This window comes from Gorilla gorilla, chromosome 6 (assembly GCF_029281585.2).
Source record: "Gorilla gorilla gorilla isolate KB3781 chromosome 6, NHGRI_mGorGor1-v2.1_pri, whole genome shotgun sequence".
Lineage (NCBI taxonomy): Eukaryota > Metazoa > Chordata > Mammalia > Primates > Hominidae > Gorilla > Gorilla gorilla.
Genome location: NC_073230.2, coordinates 93,363,488 through 93,378,084, shown reverse-complemented (window position 1 = coordinate 93,378,084; position 14,597 = coordinate 93,363,488). Strand labels below are relative to the sequence as shown.

At 38.8% G+C, this 14,597-nt stretch overlaps 1 long non-coding RNA gene across 1 annotated transcript; it reads left to right on the top strand.

Moving 5' to 3' along the window:
- The first annotated feature begins 299 nt into the window (after positions 1 to 299).
- On the top strand, positions 300 to 12,800 carry LOC129523785 (uncharacterized). Its single transcript, XR_008667400.2, has 3 exons — positions 300 to 360; positions 9,478 to 10,850; positions 12,491 to 12,800. It is a non-coding gene; the product is annotated as an uncharacterized lncRNA (long non-coding RNA).
- Positions 12,801 to 14,597: the final 1,797 nt, after the last annotated feature.

Sequence of the window (14,597 nt, the reverse complement as noted above, 5' to 3'; positions counted from 1 at the left end):
TGCCAGCCCATGAAAACAACCAGGATGGAAGCTGTACCCTGCAAAGCCACAGAGGTGAAGCTGCCTAAGGCTGTGGGGGCCCACCTCTTGCATCAGCATGCCCTGGATGTAAACATGGAGTCAAAGGAGATCATTTTGGAACGTTAAGATTTAACAACTGCCCTACTGGATTTCGGACTTGCATGGGACCTGTAGCCCCTTTGTTTTGGCCAATTTCTCCCATTTGGAATGAGTGTATTTACCCAATGCCTATACCCCCATTGTATCTAGGAAGTAACTACTTGCTTTTGATTTAACAGGCTCATAGGCAGAAGAGACTTGCCTTGTTTCAGATGAGACTTTGGATTGCAGACTTTTGAGGTAATGCTGGAATGATTTAAGACTTTGGGGACTGTTGGAAGGGCATGATTGTGTTTTGAAATGTGAGTACATGAGATTTGGGAGGGACCAGGGTGGAATGATATGGTTTGGTTGTGTCCCCACTCAAATTTCATCTTGAATTGTAGTTCTCATAAACCCCACGTGTCATGGAAGGAAGCTGGTGGGAGGTAATTGAATCATGGGGGTGATCCTCATGCTGTTCTTGTAATAGTGAGTGAGTTCTCACAAGATTTGATGTTAAAACCATCAACTAAGTGGGGCTTAAAAGGGGCTTTTCCCCTTTTTGCTTGGCACTTCTCTCTCCTGCTGCCATGTGAAGAGGGACATGTTTCCTTCTCCTTTTGCCATGATTGTAAGTTTCCTGAGGCCTCCCGTGCCATGTGGAACTGTTAGTCAATTGACCCTCTTTCCTTTATAAATTACCCAGTCTTGGGTATTTCTTCACAGCAGCATGAGAATGGACTAATATAGTGGCCTTCTCTAGCACCCAGGCCAAGGTATTTATGAGGCAACAAAATATTCAGGAAGCTCACTTCCAGGTTGCTTCTCAAGTTCTGAGGTTTCCAGCCATTTTACCTTGTTTGTTCCTCCTTTCAAAGTCTTCTCTGTGATATAAATATATATATTTTTGGTCCAGGATTTTTTCCTGTGATTAGTGGGAGGAATAAAATGGAATGTGTTTACTCCATCTTATCTGGAGCCAGAAATCTCCAGAGCAGCCCCCTTTGTAATAGCTTTTTCCTATTTATGCTCTTTTATTTAAAAAAGTTCTTTTTTTTTCTAAGACATCTTGTTGTAGCACCTATTTATATTTTAGCAGGATTTCCCCCCCTCATATTTACTTCCTTTAAAAAAAATTTTACCTCTGTGACAGTAAATTTTCAAATGGCTTATCTTTCTGTTATTTCTAGTTATTTAGTATTAAAACAAGAGACTTCTACATGGGCCTAGTCTGTCTTCTAGAACGAGAAGATAATGAATGTTTTTCCTGTGACCTTATTTACATGTAAAAGGCTTACATAACATGGAACTCATTTAACAAATCACGCTTACTGATAATTATGAAATTATATGCAAAAAATACTAATTTTAGCAAAAATGTATGCATCAACTAGTATTAGCATTTGAATAACTAAAACTGGGATTATTCTGGTTTTGCATATATAAAGGCATACCACAAACACAAATTGAGCTATTGGATTGAGCTGCTTGTGAGAAATTAGACAGCTATTGATTTGGGAACTATTATAATGGTTGACTCCATAGCAATAGTTGAGATTATACAAAAGGTGAATGAGAAGGAGAAAGGAAAAAAATTTAGGTGAGAATCCTAAGGGAAACCCAGAGAAAAGAGAAATAAGGGAAGTCTCAGGGAGACTTTTTTTTTCTTTTTCTTAAGAGACAAGTTCTTGTCTTTTTTTCTTTTTCTTTTTTTTTTTTTTTTTAAGAGCCGAGGTCTTGCTCTGTCACCTTGGGTGGAGTACAGTGGCATGATCATAGCTCACTGGAACCTTGAACTCCTGGGCTCAAGCAATCCTCTTGCCTCAGTAGGGCCCACAAGTACACACCACCACACCTGGCCTGTTTTTTAAATTTTTGTAGAGTGGAGGTCTTGCTATGTTGCCCAGGCTAGTTGCTACCTCCTGGCCTCAAGTGACCCTCCTGCCTCTGCTTCCCAAAGTACTGGGATTACAGGCATGAGCCTCTGTGCCCAGCCAGGAGAACTTCTAAGATTTGTCACAGATTTAAGAGGAACACTGGAGGATCTGTGATTGATATGGTTTGAATCTGTGTTCCCACCCAAATGTCGTGTCCAATTGTAATCCCCAATGTTGGAGGTTGGGCCTGGTTGGAGGTGATTGGTTCATGGGAGTAGTTTCTAATGGTTTAGCACCATCCCCTTAGTGCTGCTCTTGCGGTAGAGTTCTTACAAAATCTGGTTGTTTAAAAGTGTGTAGCAGCCGCTTTCTCTCTCCCTTCCTCCTGCTCTGGCCATGTGAAGATGTGCTCACTTCCCCTTCCCCCTCCACCATGATTGTAAGTTTCCTGAGGCCTCTCCAGCCATGCTTCCTGTGCAGCCTGTGGAACTGTGAGCCACTTAAACCTCTTTTCTTTATAAATTACCTAGTCTCAGGTATTTCTTTATAGCAGTGTGGGAACAGACTAATACTGTGACTTCCATATTACTTTTGATATAGAAAGAATTGAATCATTTTGAAAAGCACTCCTGGATTTATACAGGTTGTCTTCAATCTAATCATCTGTTAGAATAACTACTATAAGTTATCATTTTGCCACTGAAATGAACATGGACAGCTTGAGAAAGAAAAATAAATTATGACAGCTGTGGAGACAGACGTAAGGATTTTAACTAAAGTGGAAAAGATGCCCTAATGCATTAAGTAGTTGAGACAAATTATTTTATCTGATGATTGTGAGTTTTAGACAGATAGATAAAAATTTTGTAGCTTAGTAAAAGAAAAAAAATCATTCTGACAGGTTTCCAACAGTCATTTTCCAATTTTCTAATAAATTTCTAAGACGAATTGGTTTATTTACTTTCTTCACCCTTGACTATACAGTTGAGAATATGAACTTAGAAATTGTCTGTTAAATCTTTTTGAGTAAGTTGAAAGCTAACACATAGCCTGCACCATTAGGTGAAGTTTAATTACTTTAAAAATTCTGAGTTACATTATTTGAACATAAATACATTTATATAATTTTTTAGTAATTACAATAACATTGGGAATGACTAGTAAAACATTACTAGAGATTCTGTTAGACCTAGATTGATAAATAAATTAAAGTGACAATTAGCAGCTTGTGAGTAAATGATGCTTGAAAACAACAAATGCAAATAGTGCTTGAAAATAATGCTTAAACGTCGCCCATATTTTGTAATTATTAATTAGCAAACTACTCTTTCACAGATTGGATTAAGGCAGATTCTCTGCGGTTAATGAAATTATCATAAATTTAAAATTAGTCTAGCCTGAATTATATTCTGTTCTAAAGTGAAAAGCTTGATTTATCTTTTACATTTTTAACACTTTTAATTTTATCCTCCTGAAACCTTCCCTCAAGTCTGACGATTTTGTTACAGTTAACCTTTTTCCCCATGAGACACATCAATAGTAAGGTTGAATGAAATCAAGATTCTTTTAAATGCATTCAGAACTCACTTAAATGACTGGTGCAGAAGTTCTTTGCACCAGCTTGGAAGACATTTTTATGTTACCAATCTTGACTTACAAATATCTCAATTTCTACAAACTAGGGAAAGGTAAGACATTTTATGTTTATTGACAACAATAAGTTATTTTTCTCAATATTAAATTCTAAGTGAAATCCTATAAAGAACATCTAACAAAATCTTTAGTCTACTTTATGGCTGGATGTCTTTAGGAATACTGCTACCTTCTGAATTTTCTGTTATAGGGGAAAATTAAATGACACCTCAGAAGAATTAGGAAAAGATTAATACTAAAGGATGAAATAGTTGAAAATAACACACTTGGCCCTTTTCTATTTCTTTCCAAATATGACTTTATACCTAGCATTTCAACATACAGAATTATCCTTATTATAGCCATATTTTATTCTAGGCTTACCCAGAGTGCAGCAAGGCACAACTGGGGCTGGTGTGGATGCTACTTATAAGAAATATAAATGGCATCCTCTGGAGCCTCTGGCTCCCAGGCTAGATACTAAGATGTCAAAGATCGATATGATATGCTCAGTTTAGTTAGGGAAAATGTATATAAGTAAAACTAATTTCTATGGAATCTAAAAAATGACAGAGAAATATGTTCAAAATACTATGGTAGTGCAAAAGAAGAGTTTAGAAGTCTAGAGGAATCATCCCAGACTCATGGTCTTGTTCACTTAAAAAAAAAAAATTTCTGAGACAGGGTCTTGCTCTGCTGCCCAGGCTGGAGTGCGGTGGCATGGTCATAGCTCACTGCAGCCTTGAACTCCTGGCCTCAAGCAATCCTCCCTCCTTAGCCTCCTGAGTGGCTGGGACTACAGGCACATGCCACTATGCCTGGCTAATTTTTAAAAATTTTTTTAGAGATGGAGTCTCACTATGTTGACCAGGCTGGTCTTGAACTCCTGGTCTCAAGTGATCCTGCCACCTTGCTTGTTTGCTTTTAAAGACAACCAAGGCCAGGTGCAGTGACACTTACCTGTAGTCCTAGCTACTCGGGAGACTGGGGTAAGAGGATTGCTTGAGCCCAGGAGTTCAAGGCTGCAGTGCACTACAATTGCAACTATGAGTAACCACTGTACTCCAGCCTAGGCAACATAATGATACCCTGTTTCTGAAACAAACAAACAAACAAACAAAAAGACAACTGAATGCAAGTCTTCCCAATTAGAATAGTGCAATTTAAGTATGATAATAAGCTGCCATTTACTGGACTCTTATCATGTCCTAGGCCCTATACTAAGTATTACCACCATGCTTTAATCAACTGAGCTATCCAGCCACCTTGGTTATGCCAAGTATTTAATGTCCCCTGCTTTTTATATAATTCATACAACAATCTCATGTCATCAGTATTCTTATCATCCCTATTCTACTTATAAAGATTTTGGAGTTTCAAGAGATAAAATAGCCAGTCAAAGCCACACAGTTCTAAGAGGTGAGGTAATGAGATGGGGAGTTGGGTTTAAAAGGTGAGGGCGTACAGCAGGGGCCCTTTAACATGATAGAATGTTTATAGTGCCTGATCACTGTGTAGGGAATGGGTACATTATGACCAAGTTTAGATTTATGGACTACTCAAGTATATTTTTAGGAAGCTAAGAAAAATGAAAGAAACCAAATCCAGTCCTGAGGAGTCCTAAGTCTAGTTTGGGAAAATGGATATTTGTAAACATAATTTTTATGGAATCCAAAAACAACAGTGAAATATGTTCAAAATACTATGGTTGTGCAAAGGAAGACATTTTTATCTTGCCACCCTTAACTTATAAAGAAGTCAATTTATACAAACTAAAAAAAGAAGATATTTTATGTTTATTGCCAGTGTATTAGTCCATTTTCATACTGCTATGAAGAAATACCCAAGACTGGGAAATTTATAAAGAAAAAGAGGTTTAATGGACTAACAATTCCACATGGCTGGGGAGGCCTCACAATCATGGCAGAAGACAAAGGAAGAACAAAGGCAAGTCTTACATGGGGGCAAGCAAGAGAGCATGTGCAGGGGAACTCTCTTTATAAAACTATCAGATATTATGAGACTTATTCACTATCATGAGAACAGCATGGAAAAACCTGCACCCATGATTCAATTACCTCCCACCGGGTCCCTCCCATGACACGTGGGGATTATGGGAGCTACAATTCAAGATGAGATTTGGGTGGGGACACAGCCAAACCATATCAGCCAACAATGTTATTTTTCTAGAACTACAAAATAAAGAATGATTTTTTTCTGTGAACTTATATATATGTAAACAGCTTACCAAATGTAAAAATTAAGTTACTTAAAACTCATTTAACAAATCATGCTTATTGAGAATATAAAATCACATGCAAAGAAATACTAATTTCAACAAAAATATATGCATCCATTAATACAGCATTTATTAATGTTAGAGGCAGTGGTTTTTGTGGCAATAGTATAGCCTACTGCTACCCTCTTTATATCTGGATACAAATCCTGACTCCACCAACACAGCTTGTGTGACCCTGAGAAAGTTACTTAATTTCTGAACCCTTATTCCTTTTCACAAAAATAGATGAATTACTTTTTGTGAAAGCTCAGTAGTGGATGGGTGGGGTGTGGGGAAAAAAAGAAAACTCAGTAGTAAGCACTTGATAAATGTTAAATTTCTTACTATTGGCCTCAGGGAGTGGGATAGGGTATGCTAGAGGACAGAGATCACAAGTCCTCAGAAACATTGTAAAATTGCGTGTGTGTATGTGTGTGTGTGTGTGTGTGTGTGTATGTATGTGTTTATAGACCTATACAGAAGATGTGAACTTACACCTACACACATGTGCAAAAACATATTACTTAATACATTTTAAATCAAATTTAACTTGATCTCAAGCCACCGTTGTGTCTTGGATGGGAGAAAATCTAAGCTCAGTCATTGCTGATACTCTCCTAGCCCCACCTGTGGGCAGTGCAAAGGTTCCGGAACTTTCCAGCGGGGCTCGCATAAATGGATTGTAGTCTATGCTCTGCACAACCTTAGGGGCACCATTCACATCTCAAGAGGCTTGACCACATTCTTGGAGCAGGAGAGAGGAAAACTCCAGCATGAAACAACTCACCAATTAACATTTCAATAAATTATGCAGCCACATACATTTTTTTTTTGAGGGAAGAAGAGAGCCCATACCTTTCATTAGATTCTCAAAGCAAAGAGGGAGCCTGATTTGATCCAGCAAAAGAGATGGGTGTCAAACCTCTGTGCTCCACAAAGCAGGAAAACATCACATTTGCATTGATTATAGAGCCTTTTCATAGTGCTGACACATCTATGAGCTTTGAGTGGCCTCATTATTTTTTTATTAAATTGGGTTGGGGGGGCCCCATTCAACCTAAATGCAGATGGAGTCATTGTGAATGAACTGCAATATACACAATAGGTAATAAATTCTGGGAAATGAAATCTGTCATCAGTCCACTCTTTTACACAACAAAAACCAAGATGGGGTATAACGCTGAGACTTGAGGCAAAAAAGTCTCCAAGATAAAGAGGCAGAAATTGCATTCATTGACTTGTAAAGCATGTGGGGGGGCCTCTTCTACGAACAGAACAGGAAAGGGCCAGTACTAATTCAGTAAAAAGTATGTAAAACCACTGAACAGAAGACCATGCATGTAATGGAGGGAGCTTGTGGAACGCACAATGGTTTCACAAATAAATGCGGACACCTGAATGGTAACATCATTATCAGCCACATCTTCAAATACAGGGAGAGAGAAAGCACTTTCAGAAGAGTAGTAGGAAAAACACTCAAGTTAATGAAGAAACCCTGCACTAAGTCATATCTGTCATTTTAAGTGCTCATTACAATGATTATTTTTAACCGTCATTTAATTTTGTACAAAATTCAATTGATCAGACATAGAGCCATGATTAATCACTTGTGTATGACTAGACGTAAGTGGGTACTAATGAGCAGTAAATGCATGTCTAAGTCCTGTTTTTAGCATTGTTCTTACAATAAGTAGCGTCCACTTTCTGCATCTTATTGCCTTTGGATGAATCTGGAAATCCCTGTTTTGTGACAGTTCAATTTAGTCTTTTGTTGCTTTGATTCCAGGGTTCTTTAAAAATTTTAAAAAATCAGTGCTCTTAGAGTTTTTGACATGTTGTACAATCATACTTTCCATTTCTTTATCAGTACAAAAAATAATTTATCTATAAGAGAGTTGAAGTTTCTTCACCAGTGTATGGGCAGCATGGGGCAATACAAAGTTCATTCCATTTGTTTGGAGCTGGGCAGATTTAAATTATATAAGTTGTGTCTTCATTTGTTAAATGGGAAAGCAGTGTCTACCTTACAGTGCTACAGGTAATATCAATTAAATGTCTGTCACAGTGTTAGAATACACTCAGTACATAACAGTTGGTCTGTTGCTTCAAAGTAAAATTATAAAACAACTGACATGCAGACAATTTTATCTTGTGAGTTCTGGAATGATAGAATTTTTGAGGTCAAAAGGCCCTCAGATGAGGAAACTGAAGGCCTGAGGAGGCAAAAAGACTTGCTAAGATCAAACATTTAGTTTTCCTCATTCAATAACTATTTGTTGAATGAAAGAATAACATTACATCATCACCAGAAACCAATTTCCTATGTGTCAGGTAATGATCTGTCTCCTACAAGTGTGGCCTGTGACCTACATGTGACAATGTAAAATGTTAAATGTGAACAGGAATGAGAAAATTTTCCATTTTTTATCGGAAAATATGTATTGATTGCACTTCATGCTTAACTAATTTCACTTGTTTATTCAATTAAAAATGGCATTGATTTATTGTTTCAATCAATTGCCTACTTATACTTTTATAATTATTGTATATTACATATTAAAGAAAAGGAGTAAGTCACGTATGGCTTATTATGAGAACAACAGTAATGCATTTAATTGTTGGTTCATTGCTCGTTCATAAAAAATAAAATTATTGGAAATAAATTCGTTAGTATATAATGCAGCTCATTTGGCATACTTTATACGCTCAGAATTGATAAGCTCTATTTTCCGTTATATCAGTCTTATCAGATTGATGTAAGAAAAATACTTAAATGGCGGATTTTCATATAAAAGAAGAAGGCATTATGATGTATGAATTTTTAAATAGTGGTTTCCGAGAAATTGCACTGTGGCAGTCCTGCCTTCCTGGGGTTATTCAACAGCACTTCAGCTTATATAATTACCACACATGCCTCCTGTACAGAGCCCACGAGGCTCCCAGGTCGGTCACCATGGCAACAGATTCTGAATGGAGTAGCCCCATCCTGATACTGTGCATAGAGCCTCTTCCTGGAAAAAGTTTTATTTTTTAAATTTAAACACATTCTCCCAAATTAGAGATATACAGTTTCAGAGTACTTGTTCCAGTTTTCTTATAAGTGTAATGTGAACACTAAATGTCCAGGCACACACAATTTCTTGAATAACAAAGGAAATATAAAGCAAACATTTAAATACAGATTGCCTTTTCATTCTGAGCACCATTTTGAAAAGAAGAGGAAAATAACCTTTCAGAATAAAAAACACCTGAAGGAACAGCTATGGGAGGAAATCAGCTCTCTCTTTGATCATTTGCTGCAATAGGAACTTTTATGCCTTTTTTAAAAAAAACTCTTAATCCATAGATCTAAGCAAATGAAATGCAATTTTTCCATTAAAAATGTTTTAAAAGAATGAACAAACACTTGTAGACAGGGCCACTTTGATAAATCTTGTGCAATAAAAGTATATTTTTATCAATAAAGTGGAAAGTACACATATTTGCTCAAGATTCTCTGTCCGCCCCCACACCTCCAGGAGGTCGGTAAGAACTCTCTGAAGCTGTGGTGTCAGATCCTTTCTCATTTCCTGTTTGCTGTTTGGACAGGCCTGGCAGCTGTGGCGACTGAATCTAAGAAGAAAGGCTGATAATGCTCTGGCTGGTTTCATAATAGGACTTTTCAAGGCACTGTCCCATCCATTAACTCATTTGAAATGAAAGGTAGGGTTTTCTTTTTTCCCCCCATTAGGAAAGATACTTACATGTTTTATTCAAAATTCTTTTAAGCCACTACCAAAGAAGAGAAAGAAATTAACATAATAACTCTCCGGGTGGTTCCCTGTTTACAAAGTAAGTTTTAACTTTTACTTTGTTTTCCTTCAGAGCCCTAAATTCAACTCCTACTTTATTCCATATTTCCATTTTCAGTCATCCTTGATGCCTGAAATGATTTAGTTGATGCCATATTGATTTCGTTCTTGTTGGCTTCCTCAAAATGTCTCTCATTTTTCTGTCCCCTTGGCTCATTTCTAAGTGTGTTTTCTAATGTCCATATCCTGCACAATTGCCAGCAGCACCATGACCTAGGGAGGACCCTCATTATGAACTGCGTTCTACAGGAAAAAAGACACACGTCCCCTTCAAATGATGTGGCTTGCCCCATGGAAAACAGAGTTGGTGTCTGAGTCAGGTTTGCTTCCCCAGAGCTCCAGGGCCATTGCTATTGTCCTCTTTCCTGCACGCTTCCTCATTTGCAAAACAATGTGAATTCTGTTCTTGCTCTTATAATTAAAGGAAAAATGAGGATGATCAAGAGTGGTTGCTTCAGGGACCTTCCACACTGCGAAGGCCACCTCTATTTTTCCAGACTCCAGGTATATTTTAAAATGAAGACATGTCAACATAGGTTTCTGTTGTAGTTAAAATGTTTACACCTATTAGCAATTATATTTGTATGAGAGTTGAAGGCTCTTCCAACACTGTCAGTGTACTTCTGTGACAGTATGTATCTAAACTCATTTGGAAATAAACAATAATTGTCTAATTTTGGCCCTTAATTGAGGTCCTAGCTTAATGCCCTCTTTTCTCATAAAGGAATGCCCTTACATGAACATTAGGACTTTAGAGGACAGCAGTGGTGGCAACAGTGGAGTTGACTGCAGCTGGGGCAAAGGTAGCAGGTTAATACCAGCTAACACCTCCAGAGCATTTGCCATGTGCCAGGGACAATGCTAAGTATTTTATGTGTGCTAACACTATGCTTTCTTAGGCAGGTACTATTATTATCTGCTTTTTTTTAACAGATGAAGAAACCGAGCCACACAGAGGTTAAATAACTTGCCCAAGGGTGCACAACTACTAGTAGTATTGAGTCTATACTCTTAAGTATTGTGCTATTCCATTTCTTACTGAATACAAAGCAAAAAAACATAAGGATCAGAGGAGGAGTGTGAGTGTCCTCATACTCACAGCAAAAGGAGGTCAGTGGGTGTGTGTGGTGGTGGGAGGGGACTTACAATATCAATAATGACACTAGGTGGGGATCAGTAGCTCATGCCATTTTGATTATCTACCAATGTGTGGGTGTCCCCAGGCTGAAGGAATTGGGTTAACAAGGTTTATATCTGCATTTATATTCTTTCCCCAAAGGCCATATGATGTGTCCAAAATTGAAAGTGCCATTTTTCAATGACACATAGAATCTGGGCAGTAGCACAGGACCCTGTGTTCAGAATGACCAGATGCTTAGACGAATGATCTGTTGCCGCCATCTTGAAAATCTCAATACTATTTGAACAAATCTCAATAATATTTGAACAATTTGCACTGGGCCCTGCAAATTATGTACCTGGTCCTGTGTGGAATTCTGGGCAATTTGTACACACTAGTAACTCCAATCTGCCGGGGGAAACAAGGTTCTATCTCCCTGTGATTCCTGTGGAACTGCAGTGCTATAAATCTGCAGTTGCCTGTTAGTGGATTTGCATTTTACTGCAATGTAATACTTTTCCTCACAGGGAAAAGCAGTCTACTCTCACTAATAGGGGTTTTAATGATGCTCTGCCAAGGTCCACGTGCATAGCCTCAAGCAAAAAGGCTCAGGACAGGCTCTGAATTCCACAGCAGGGTTAACTACAAGGGAGCTTCTTTGCAGTACGATAAAACGCGGTTAACCTCAGCTGGATTTGCAGCTAGCCCCAAGGAGCACTCCTCAGGAGCAACACAGGTCTATGTATAACATTTCAGCTCTGGTCCACCCAGAAACGTGCACTTCCCATCCCACGGTGTTTGCATAATTTAGGCATGCTATAGTTAAGATTTGCCAAAACTTGTAGAGAAAAATCAAACTGTCTCAGTACAAGGAAGCCAAACTGCTAAATCCTCTATTTCCTCTCTCCATGCTCCAGCAGTTTGGCAGTAGAACAAATGATTGCTCACCAGTGGCAAGTTTCCATGGAGTCGGTAGCTCCTAATATCTTTTCTGAAGGGACGGGCAGTGAGCTGATTTTCTCCACCAGGGAAGTAATGATCCCAATGAGCAGAAACTAGGAGAGAAAAAAAGTCAAATTCTCAAAGAAGACAAAAAGGGAATTTCTCATCTCTATCCGTCAGAGGAGTAAGAGCTTTCCCATTCAAGGAGACCTGTCGGATTGCACTGAATTAATCATGATAGCTAACATCTTCTAGCATTTACTATGCCCTAGATACCCTTGTAAGGGCTTTACACATGTCAACTTAGTTAATCCTCACAAGAACCCAGTGAGGTATTATTATTACCTCCATTTTAGACGTGAAGGACCCAAGGCACAGAGAGGGTAAGCAGTTAAGTCAGGAGAGCAGCTGCCTGGCTGTGAGAGCCACAGGTTTATCCAGGACAATAACAAGCAGTGATGAGTTCCCAGCGGAGCCTGGCTGGGTGTGCAGCTGCTAGACCTCGTACTGTTTGTCCTTACAATAAACCCCCATTAATGAGGGAAGCACGATTGGTCTCCCTTGCTCTTGCAACCTGAAAGAGCCTATAGAATACAGATGCCATTGTGAATGCTTTTGTAATTTGGAGATTCCTTTTTTTTTTTTTTTTTTAATCAACGGAATAATCAGCCTCTTCATGTATCCATAGGGAATTCAGGAGAGGATTGAAGAAGCGGTTCCTGTTTTTGAGGCATTTGCAATCATTGCTGGAGAGACAGAACCAACAGATGGGGAACAATGGCCAGGGACTCCAGGCCTGGTTTAAGCAAATGCCGCCCTGTGGTCTTTACCCATGAATGGTGTGGAAAATGAGAGCAGGGAAGAGGATTTACTCACTGGCTGTGGAGTTAGGTCAGAAGGGGGATGGAAAGAAGGAACTGGATGGCTTTGGGGACATTTCTTAATCTTTAGGCTTCACCTTCCTTAACTGAAAATAAAGCCATAAGTTACCTCCAGAACTCTTTCAGCCTTAACATTCAATGAATCTCGATCTTTTCTGTAAAGCTAGATTTTTATGTGTGGTATTTGCTAAAAGTTGGGGCGCACCCATACTTGATCTGGCCCAGACTATAGATCACATGAAGATCACGTTAAATCAGGTCGAAAGACTTTTCTGACTTCAAATTAGCGAATATGCATATATGCTGAACTTTAGTCTTTTCCTTTTCTTGAACATTCAGTTTAATAATTGTCTCTGCCATTTTACACATTTATTTTTCTTGGCTATTTATATTTTCCTTTTGGGGAGGTCAAATATAAAAATAGGATATACATGGACTGTAGCAGTTGATAATAACTTGTGTGCTTTGATTTTTTAAAGAATCAAAATTTACCAAAAGGGATCTTGCTCACTTATCAATTTGTTTTTTTTATATCTCTGTTTTTGTACATATCTTTTAAGTTATTCCAGACCCTGACAACTGGACACCTGGTTATGATTGCAGAATGTGCAGTTTAAAATCCTATTTTAAAGCTTAGTTTTTGTTTTTCTTTTTGAGACAGGGTCTCATTCTGTCATCCAGGCTGGAGTGCAGTGGTGCAATCACGGCTCACTGCAGCCTTAACCTCCTGGGCTCAAGCAATCCTTCTACCTCAGCTTCGTGAGTAGCTGAAACTACGGGCACATGCCACCATGCCAGGCTAATTTAAAAAAAAATTTTTTTTAAAGATGGGTGTCACCATGTTGTCTAGGCTGGTCATGAACTCTTGGGGCTCAAGCAGTCCTGCCTCAGCCTTCCAAAGTGCTGGAATTATGGCATGAGCCACCATGCCTCATCTAAAAATTAGTTTTTATATCATTATGCATACCATGTTCTCAACAGTAAAATGGTTTTACCCCAAATAGGCATGTAGTTAAGGTAAAAATTATCTGATGTTACTGATCATTGAGGTTTAGAAACAGTAATTAAGGAGGAGGGATTCAGGAGATACTTTTGCAATATGATCCTTAGGATGAGGTGGCTTTCTATACCCTGGCAAATGTTCTGTAGAGCCTATAGACAAGCTGTTTTTTATGTATAGTGCCTAGACCAGCAACACTGGCATTTAACAAGAACTCAGATCTCACTCATACTCTGTCAGGTGTGACCCAGCAGTCTGTGTTGTAACAAGCCCACCAGAGGACTCTGAAGTACCGAAAAATTTGAGAAGAGCTGTCATAATCCAGGCTGTCAATAGAATAGGTAGGGTCATATACTACACACTCACTACACTATAGCCAATGACCATCTTTCCTTACATAGTCCCTCCCCACGCCCACCTGGATGTAGAATTTAGAAGTAAAATCACAACCCAGAATATTGGCAGTGGTCAGTGACTCCCCATTGCAGGTTGAATTTAATTGATTAATTATTTTTTGAGATGGAGACTGGCTTTGTCACCCAGGCTGGAGTGCAGTGGCTCAATCTTGGCTCACTGCAACCTCCACTTCCCAGGTTCAAGCAATTCTCCTGCCTCAGCCTCCCAAGTAGCTGGGACTACAGGTGTGTGCCACCGCACCTGGCTAAGTTTTGTATTTTTAGTAGAGACGGGGTTTCACCATGTTGCCCAGGCTGGTCTCAAACTCCTGACCTCAGGTGATCCACCCACCTCAGCTTCCCAAAGTGCTGAGATTACAGGCATGAGCCACCGCGCCCGGCCTTGAATTTATTTAATAGCTAAATTGCTCTACTTGCATTCAAGGTCTTCTGTCTTTATAAAACCAAATCATGTATTCCAGTGTCATCTTCTATTTTTCCTGCTCATATTCTTTATCT